Source organism: Syzygium oleosum, unplaced genomic scaffold (assembly GCF_021117445.2).
Source record: "Syzygium oleosum isolate NSW1041296 unplaced genomic scaffold, Sole_v2.1 Sole_v2.02, whole genome shotgun sequence".
In the NCBI taxonomy this organism is placed as follows: domain Eukaryota; kingdom Viridiplantae; phylum Streptophyta; class Magnoliopsida; order Myrtales; family Myrtaceae; genus Syzygium; species Syzygium oleosum.
The window spans coordinates 11,948,057-11,958,456 of record NW_026607486.1 but is presented as its reverse complement, the minus strand read 5'-3'; the positions used below and the strand labels follow the sequence as shown (position 1 = coordinate 11,958,456).

Sequence of the window (10,400 nt, the reverse complement as noted above, 5' to 3'; positions counted from 1 at the left end):
ATGGCGTCATACATCTATACTAGCTTCGTGCCTACAATCTTGTGCGCACTCTTTGTCATTCAAGCCTTGGAATTTAGTCACTCCAAAACCTTTACAAATGTAAGCTGCATAGGCGCCGAGAGGGAAGCTCTTCCAAGCAGGATCTTATTGATCCTTCAAGACGTTTGTGGTCGTGGACTGGCGAAGGTTGTTGCGAGTGGGAAGGAGTTGAATGCAGCAAGAAGACTGATCATGTCTCAAAGCTTGATCTACGTAATCCCTGTGGTGGTTTAGAGTGCAGCTTGGGAGGTAAGACACATCCTGCTCTAAACAAACTGAAGCATTTGAAGTATCTTGACCTCAGCTTCAATAATTTTTCGACCCAAAAGATCTCAGAGTCCTTAGCTTCTCTTCGGAAACTAGAGTATTTGAACCTCTCATCTGCCGGCTTTTATGGACAAATTTCAAATGAAGTTAGTAACCTTTCTAGCTTACGGTACTTGGATGTTAGTAACTTGTGGTGGCGGCCCTCTATAAAAATAGAGAACCTCCTATGGCTATCGACATTTTCTAACTTGAAGTGCTTGAACATGTCTTATGTCCCCCTTCTCAACCCCAAAAATTGGTCAAGTCCTATCAACATGCTTTCGTCCCTAGAGTTCTTAATATTGAGGGGATGTGATTTGGAAGATGCTTCAGGCTCTGTGCATGTCAATGTCACTTCTCTTAAATTCCTTGATCTAAGTTACAACTCCATGAAATCATCTATTCCTCCTTGGTTTCAAAACTTGAGCAAACTCGAATATCTCTATTTAAGTTTTAATCATCTCCAAGGCATATTCCCCACTGTCATCCTTGCAAATAGTTGGTCGTTTAGATTCCTCGATGTCTCTCAAAATAGGCTGGAAGGTGAACTTTTGAAGAACATGAGCATTTTCTGCAACTTGCAAGTACTAAACTTGCGTTCTAACAAATTTAGTGGGAGGATTTCAAACAGCGGAGACAATGCTTTGATTTGTGAACAAAGTAACCTAAAGACTATTGATATTTCCAGCAATAATTTTAATGGTCAACTGCCCAATCAATTTGGGAATTTCAAAGATCTCGAATTCCTTGATTTTTCATGGAACTCGATATTAGGCTCTATTCCCGCTATTGTGTGCCGGCTATCATCTCTGAGAAAGTTGTGTCTCTCTTCTAACAAATTGAGCGGGAACCTTCCAGAAAATATTGGGCGACTATTCAATTTAGAAGAGATGGACATCCGTAATAATCAATTGGAGGGAGTTGTTAGCGAACTTCACTTTGCCATTCTCACCGGCTTGACCGTGTTATACTTTTATTCGAACAGTCTTGCTTTAAATATTAGCGCATCTTGGGTTCCTTCTTTCTAGACCTGTTAAACGGGTGGATCGGGTCGGGTCATAAATGGTCCGACCCAAATTGACCCATTAACCCGTTTATGACCCATTTATTCATAGTGTAAATATCTCGACCCATACCCGACCCGACCCATACCCAACCCATACCCGACCCGACCCATATTGCTAAAACACTTTTATATTTAACCTAATATAGGAATACCTGTTTCTTATGATTTTTTTTTTAAAATTATACTGCTAAAACATTTTTTGCAATACAAAGCTAGTGAAAAAAATTTATAATTTTTTTTAAAATTGAGGTTCTGTTTGTTTTACGAAAAATGCGACATTTCTAAAAAATATTTTTCCATAAAGTCATTATCCAAGAAAATAAAAAAAATAATATTTTTTTATTTTTTAAATCGAATTTTTAATTATTTTTTATTTTTCTTTTTCTTTTTTTCTTTTTCCTTTATTTTTGGCCGATCGCCGGCCGCCGTGGCCGGCGACCGACCACAGGCGAGGACGAGCTCGCCGGAGGCCGGCGAAGCTCGTTCTCGCCGGCCTCAGGCGAGACTCCAGCCTCGCCGATCTAGCGAGACTCGAGCTCGCCGACCTCAGGCGAGCTCGACCTCGCCAGATATGGCGAGGTGGAGCCTCGCCCGAGGCCGGCGAGACTCGAGCTCACCAGCCTCGAGCGAGGTCGAGCTCGCCCGAGGCTGGCGAGCTCGAGTCTCGCCGGCCTCGGGCGAGGCTCCACCTCGCCAGATCCGGCGAGGTCGAGCTCGCCTGAGGTCGGCGAGCTCGAGGCTCGCCAGATCGGCGAGGCTGGAGCCTCGCCACAGGTCGGCGAGGCTGGAGCCTCGAGGTCGCCGGAATCGGGCGAGCTCGAGGTTCGCCAGATCGGCGAGGCTCGAGCCTCGCCCGAGGCCGGCGAGCTCGAGCTTCGCTGGCCTCCGGCGAGGTCGTCCCGCCCCGGTGGCCGGTCGCCGTGGCCGACCACCAGCCGGAATAAAAAAAAAAGAAAAAGAAAGAAGAGAAAAGAAAAAATAAAAAATAAAAGAAAAAGAGAAAAAAAATAATTAAATTTCGATTTTTTTTAAACATTTTTATATAGAGGGAGAGAATGTGTGGATGGGTTTAGTAGGTGGGTTGGACATGGGTTCCAAACTCAACCCATTTAGACCCATTTATTTTTAAGCTTTAAAATTTAAAACCCATTTAAGATTGACTCTTTAAAATTAAAGTGACCCATATATGACCCATTTATTTTTAAATGGGTCATATATGGGTTTAAGACCCATTTTGACACCTCTACTTCTTTCCAACTTCAAAAGATTCTCATGTCAAGTTGCAAAGTGGGACCAAGATTCCCAAACTGGCTTCGAACACAGAGGAACATTTCGGTACTGGACATGTCAAATGCTAGCATTTCAGATGAAGTTCCCCATTGGCTACCTGACATTTTATCTAACATTGAACTGTTGGATCTGTCGGGCAACATGCTCAGAGGCAACATCTCTCAAATTATTGGAAAAAAGATTCCGCTATTAAGGCTAGTATCGCTTTCTAGAAATAACCTCAGTGGTGGCATTCCAAATTCATTATGCATGTCAGATGAATTGTCTTTTATTGATCTCTCTAAGAACCAACTGTCTGGGGGACTTCCCCAATGCTGGAGGAAGTCACAAGCAAATCTGGAATGGATTTCATTGGGAGACAACAAGTTAAATGGTCAGATTCCATACTTACTATGCCATTTGGAGCGATTAGGAGTTTTGGGCCTACATGAAAATGACTTGAATGGAGTGCTTCCGAAATGTTTACTAAAGCTGAATTTGGTATACCTCGATCTTAGTGACAATCAACTCATTGGTAGAATACCTTCGTTTGGACGACACTCTCACTCATTTGAGATAATCGATCTCAAGAGAAATGACTTCACTGGGGACATTCCTTTGCAGCTATGCCATCTTGATAATCTCCGGTATTTAAGCTTAGCGCATAACAACCTTTCCGGAGGCATTCCTCCTTGTTTCGACAACCTCTCGCTGATGTGGGCCAATTCCACTTTTACTCCATATGGGAGATTCCCGTTGGGCTTTTCCATTATGGTTGATACAAAAGGAACAAGCCGAGAATTCACCACCACACTTCGATATTTATTTTCCATGGACCTTTCAAACAACACATTAGATGGAAAAATACTGGAAGGGCTGACTTGGCTTACTCGACTTCAAAATTTGAATCTCTCTCAAAATAAGCTCATCGGAGAAATCCCTGTTGATATCGGGAACTTGATAAAGTTAGAATCACTTGATCTATCCAATAACAAGCTATCGGGGGGAATCCCTCCTAGCATATCCAATTTAGACTCTCTAGGTTGTTTGGATCTTTCCTTCAACAATTTATCTGGCCGTGTTCCATCAGGCAATCATCTAACCACCTTGGACTTTTTTTATCGCGGCAACAATGGACTTTGCGGAGCTCCTCTTTTGAAAGTTTGTCCCGGAGATGATCATGATGATAAGGACGGACAAGATGGTCACAATACAAACAAAGATGAGTCTAATGAAGGCGACTCCATTGTTTTTGGGTTATACTTGGGATTGGGACCAGGTTTCATAATGGGAATCTTGGGATTCTGTTGTATATTACATCTCAAGCAATCTTGGAGGATTTCCTATCTTCGGGTGGTGGATAGGATTATTGTAAAACTGTCCATCCTGAGGATGATTACCATGCTTTGGTTCAAGAGAGCTTTTCAATTCCGATTACGCAAATAAGATGTTATTTAGTAAGTAAATCACCCTCTGTCTCTTGTCATTTATTTTCTTTTCCTCATATTCATTTTGTTGATAGATGTTTCCAATTGTTTTTAGCATTTATCCTCACATTTGTGAGTTGCAGGTGACACCCTGCATGAATGTACGCATCGACTTATCGAATTCCAGAGATATGCGCCATTGCAACTACTATGAACCTGATAGTTCCTTTCTCCATAATGGAAGATTGCTATTGAAGCTTCGAGTGATGTTGTGCTCATTATTCTCCAACATTTCTTTCTGTCCATTTGTTTATAAAGTAAAAAGTCTCTTGCTTTTGTCCGATAGAATAGGGCATTTATATTAATGTAAAATGAGCAGACTCTGTGAGCCGAAGTTGGATGATTCTACTGTTTCGTAGGGTATAATTTCGAATATCGTTTCATGCTGATAACATGTGAAAAGCACTGATAACTATCAAAACACGTCAGCAACGAAGTTTTGATTGGCAACTAGTTCGGTCGATAACACGTTGGTAAGTTACCAACACACAGGTCCAGTGTTCAGAGAAGCTTGTATTGAAAAAGAGGCCACTGCCCCTGCTCGCCAAATCGCAGTTATCAACCCGTTTGCCGCCTTCGAGCATTCATGTCGCTGCTCCTGTTCGTATTATCACGAGGTGTCGCTAAGTCGCCACGAACTGCCTCCGATGCTTGATTTTGATCTCTTTCACATCGGTTCAGGCATAATTTACTTTGCGCTCTTTCGGATAATGACTCCGTTTAGGATCCAATTTGGTTTTAAAGTTTTTTAAATCTTCTTTACTAATCGGTTGATTTGGTCGCCAATTGTGAATATACTGTTAGATATTTCGGTGAGATCAAAGCTTGGCCATCAAACTGTGTTTGCTGGGACTTTAAATTGGAGCCATAAGCAGATAGGACTACACTGTGATTAAAATTCCTGTTTTGTCTCTTAGAATAAGGACTCGAATGATAACCATTTTATTTTTCTCTTTTTCTATTTTTTTGTTTCTGGGAACAGGTTTGGAACAGAGAAATCCGTTTAATAAAATAATTTCATTTTTTTTTATTTTTGGGATAAATTTTGGCCTAGAAATAGATTTAGAATAGAAATGATAAGTCAAAATTTTTTACTTTTCTATTTCTAGAACAGAAACAAAAATAACAACTCTATTTTACTGCTCACCCTTGCCGTCCACCGCCGCTAGCTGCCGGCCATTCGCCGCCGCTTGCAAGCTGTCCGCCACCGCCCCCCGCTGTCGCTCGCCGGCCGTCTGTCATCACCCATCGCCATCGCCACTCGCCGGCCACCCGACACCGGCCGCCCCCCGCCGCCGCTTGAGGGCTATCCGCCATCGCCCGTCGCCACCGCCGCTAGCCAGCCGTCCACCATCGCTCGTCACCACCGCCACTCGCCGGCCGTGTGACGTCCTAGGGTGCCACTTACTAACGCATCTTCTTTAATTTGTTATACTACAAACGCAAGCGGAAGGCAATGTCCATCGCAAAGCATATGTAACACGAATTATGCAATAAGACATAATTTGTAATTTACAAAGGAGCCCAATTAAGAAATATATTAACATCATTCATCTACATATTTATCTCCTGAGAGGGTAAGTACAAGCCATTTATACATCAACTACACATAGGAGGCCAAAAGGTGCCATCCACTCCTATTTCTAGTGTAGTTAGCCAAAAGCCCTCCTCACGGTCGTCCCCGAAAAGAAATGACCGTGCCACCAAAAATGGACCGACTATACAACTACTGGCGCCATCATTACTCTCCCCTGCTCATTGCACTGTCGTCATCACTACTACTATCAAATGGATACAGTATCGGGTCCATAAGACGCCCGTCAAGCCTCGCAAATACAGCCACAAAATGATAGGCAACACTCCCCGAAACTTGCCCTACATCGACCCACAAAACCGACGTACACTTCGTAAAAACGACATTAGGGAAAGCAGGATCCGGGAAGTCTTCGAATGAGCTCTCAAAATCTATAGGTACTCCATATCAAGCAGTAAGCATAGCAGGCAAAGCAGCCATGACTAGCTATCTATAAAAAAAGATTTCCAACAACAAGGGTGAGCAAAGCTCAGCAATGAAAGTTCTAACTTATAGACTACCCGATCCACTTATTATCCGATTCTAGAATGGCCTAACATGCAAGGTAGCCATGAAATATCAAGCACAATATATATAACTTGAGCGCAGCATTCAATAAATGTATGTATATGCAATGTCAAGCGCACATACATGTTACAAGTTCATTTTTATGATCGTCATGTCATTTGGTCTACGACCCATCTCACGATTCAACCAGTATATTGTCGGGCTCGTGTGGGTCACTTTTGGTTTACTGACCGGACTTTTGTGATTCACTGGCCATAGGCATCTCACTCCGAGGCATCCCAAACACACACCAGGGGCATCCCAGACACAGCACAGGGGCATCCCGACTCCTCCGAGGCATCATCAGCGCTAAGACCGATGGGCATTTCTTATGGTAGCTTCATATCAAACAACTCATGCACTTTCTTTTATATATGCACAACAAAATCATGTCACGCCATATGATTCATCATATCTCGCAAGAACATTGAATAACATATGCCATAAAAGTAATTTAACATCTAACTATCACACACTAGGCATTTACAACCAATATTTCCAGAATCTGGCATCACATAGGTGATCCTATTTGCCTCATCACTTGACATCATATCAAGACCATTCATACCTCATTGGAAAGCTCAAAGTGTGTATGTTTTATCTCCAGAAGACATCAATTCGATTTTTGAACGTTTTCACATAAAAAATAGTGCATCTTTGCAATTGGGTAAATCTGGGAAGTCTTGCACAGTAGCCAAAATCCATTCTAAAAATATAGTAATTGAATCCCAAAAATTCTGAAATTTAGATATGTCATAGGAAAGACTTTGATAAAAATTTCTTATGCAGAATACGAAGCCTATTTCATTTTTTAATCATGTCTTTTTATCACTCAAAGATAGACCAAAATCCGTCCGCTGGAGCAGATTGTATACCACTCAAAAGATACTCACTTCGCAACTCATACCTTCTGTAAATGCTTTGAAATTTTTATATGCAGTAGAAATGAATGTCTATAACAAATTTAGTGAAGGAAGTATGCCCATATTCGAATTAGATAATTTTTTAGAAAATCAGGAGTAAGTAAAGGTCGTAGCTTATCCTCCAGTGACCCAGTAAAAACCGGTAATACTCAAGGCTTCGTACCGACAAATTCAACTCCAAAATTTTTGAAATTAAAATATGTTATTTTTCAAGATTTTGAACACAACTCTCATGAAGGAAGTGTCTCAAAATTCGGAACACAAAGAACCACACAAGAAAAAGCAAACAGCAATGGTCAGGTAGCTTCGAATCCAGAACAGCAGTTCAGATGTTCCCGGTTTGTCCCGATTCAGACTTTCTGAAGATACCATCTTCATAAATCAACCAATACAAGAAGGAACATCAATATTCACGTGCCCAATGCAACGGTCTTATGTTTTCTAAACGATTTATGCACTGAACTACACCGCGATTTCATCAAACCATCTTCAATTCGGTTGGCCGTGAACTACTACTTCTGGAAATCCTAGAACCGAGCCACAAGAAGATCAAGGAGTCTAGAAATTAGAATTTCACTCGCTTGAAAGTCGAACCGTATGAGAATTTGCCGCAGAATCCTCTTGATTCTTCTCGGCGCCAATGGATTTGCAGAGAAAAAGCAAGAGAAACTCTGGTGTTCTCTCTCCAATGGAGTAACCGTGAGTGAGAGAGTGTGTGTGGATAGGGAAGTCTGCCGAGAGAGAGAAGAAGAGAGAGATATTTTTAATCTTCACCAGTTGGGGTCCCCTTTTGTGGCTTGACTAAGGTGACATGTGTCCACATGCATGGGGTCCCCTTTTTGTGGCTTGGCTAAGGTGACATGTATCCAAGCTCGGATGACTATGGCGGGCTGGTGGGAGCCCTTTGGCATGGCGGTGGGGAAACATGTGGTGTTGTGGCGTTCCCGGTCTGATGACCGGCTATGGTGCCAATTTGGTCCTAACTAGACTCACTTTCAGGTAAATTGGACTCTAATGATCATATATTAGGATTGCAATTTGTCCAGTTAATCATATAAATAATTTGCCATGGCATGTACTAACAATCGTCATCCCGAAATCCAAAGACCATTTTCGCATTCAATTTCCTTCGCTCACTAATCGGGTGTGCGAAATTTGGGATGTCACAAGCCGCCCCCCGCCGCCGCTCGCCGGCCGTCCGCCATCGCCCGTCGTCACCGCGGCTTGCCGGCCACCAGCTGCCGACAGCCGCCGCTCACTGGCCGTCCGCTGTTGCCTGGTCGACGGGAATAAAAATTTTGTGTCGTTGTCAAACGAATTTCAATTCTGGGAACATAAATTTTGTGTCGTTATCAAACACTAGTTTTTGCTCAAAAACTTGTCCGGGAAAGTGAAATAATTTTTTTAATTTCTAGCCAGAAATAGGACAGGGGAAAAAATGTTGTCATTCGCGCCCTAAGACTATGCAGGGATTATTCTTGTTCCTCGATTGTAGTTCAAAATGTTCGTATCGAGTGAAATTGTTTGTTTGGGTGCTAGAAATTCTGGATTTACATGTCAATTTAGCCTAATTTCATTGTGTAATTTCAATTAGATCATACACTTTGCGTATTAGGTGAGGATCTTGCATTAAATTTGCATCATGAAATTGAGATTGCATCATTATTTAATCGTCATATTTGCACATTTTTTCCATAAATCACATGTCATTAAAAGGAAAATATTTTAGACTATATCTTCATTAAAAAAATCCTAAAACATGTCTAGGGGTGCAATTAAGGGATTCCACATATTCATATTATATAACTAGATTTGTTTTCTTGGGCTCCTTTTGTTTCACGGAAAATAAATGATTATGAAAACAGGTTTTAAAAAATGATCGTTTTTATCTCTTACAAAAATTAATGAAAAAAAGATATTTTCATCATCCATGAAAATGTTTAAACATAAATTGTTATCGGTAATAAAAAAAAATTTCATGGACTACTTATTTTAAGTAATAAAAGCGATCATTTTTAGGAAAGTATTTTCCCAATCATTCATTTTCTGCGAAGCAAACAAAGCCGTAGTATTGTCTGGCGTTTTAGATTGCATTAGCTAAATTTTTGTTTCCACGTTTAATAGCTCATTTTAGGAAAATAATTTATTTATGGTTCACCTTTGCATAACATATTAGATCCGAATATTTATATTTCATTTGATAAATTAGTCTATATTAGAGAAGTTGCATAGACTTTCCTTTACAACTCACCGGTCCAGTTTTAGGGTTTAATAATAAGGTGTTGTTAAATTTTGCCAGATACGGCTTGGGTTATCTTTTACCGCACTATATTTTTTATCGCTATTATCGTACCTTATTTGATTATCACTTTGTTCATATTCGGTTGTATGAGTACTCTTGCAGGATAATTTAGATTTACTTGTTTAAGAAAAAATAAAAAAAATAACGTGACAAATTGCATGAACTGCTTTTCGTAAAAGAGAAACGGTACAAAATTAGGTGTTAGATAACATCTACCTAATCAACTCCCCGTGCCCCAAATTTCTAGTTTGCATAAGTAAGACGAACTTCTGCTTTTTACTTGGCTTTTAATTAATTTATAATAGATTAGTGGCGACTCTTAAAGTAAAAACAATCAGCATAATTAAAATAAGAAAATCAAGTTGCGATCGATAGGGTTTGAAAAGCCCATGTCAAGAGTAAGCGTCATCTTGCAAGAGTGACTATTCGCGTCCGCTTGGTAATCCATCAAACCCTCTCCAGAATTTCCCCTTGGGAAAGTCACAACAGAGGATGTCCTATTTTCAGGCAATGGATAGGATTATAAAAAAATTATCGTTCATGAGGATGATTGCGATGCTTTGGTTCAAGAGAGCTTTTCAATTCCAACTACGCAAATAAGAATTATCAAGTGAAAATACCTCTCTTGCTCTCATGATTCATATTCTCTTTTCTTTGAACTATTTTATTTTGTTGATAGATGTTGCTTTTCAATTCTAACTACGTTAGGGATTTCCGGCCGAAATTAACTGGATGAACTTAATTGGCAAAACTTAAAAAGGTTTAAAACTCAAATAACATAATTAAGAAATTTAGGACTCAATTGACATAATTACAATAGATTTAGGACTTTTTTGATAATTTTCTACAAAACTAATGCTGCATAACA

The 10,400-nt window shown here is 40.5% G+C and overlaps 1 pseudogene; it reads left to right on the top strand.

Moving 5' to 3' along the window:
* LOC130137248 (receptor-like protein EIX1) lies at positions 1-4,126 on the top strand (annotated as a pseudogene).
* Positions 4,127-10,400: the final 6,274 nt, after the last annotated feature.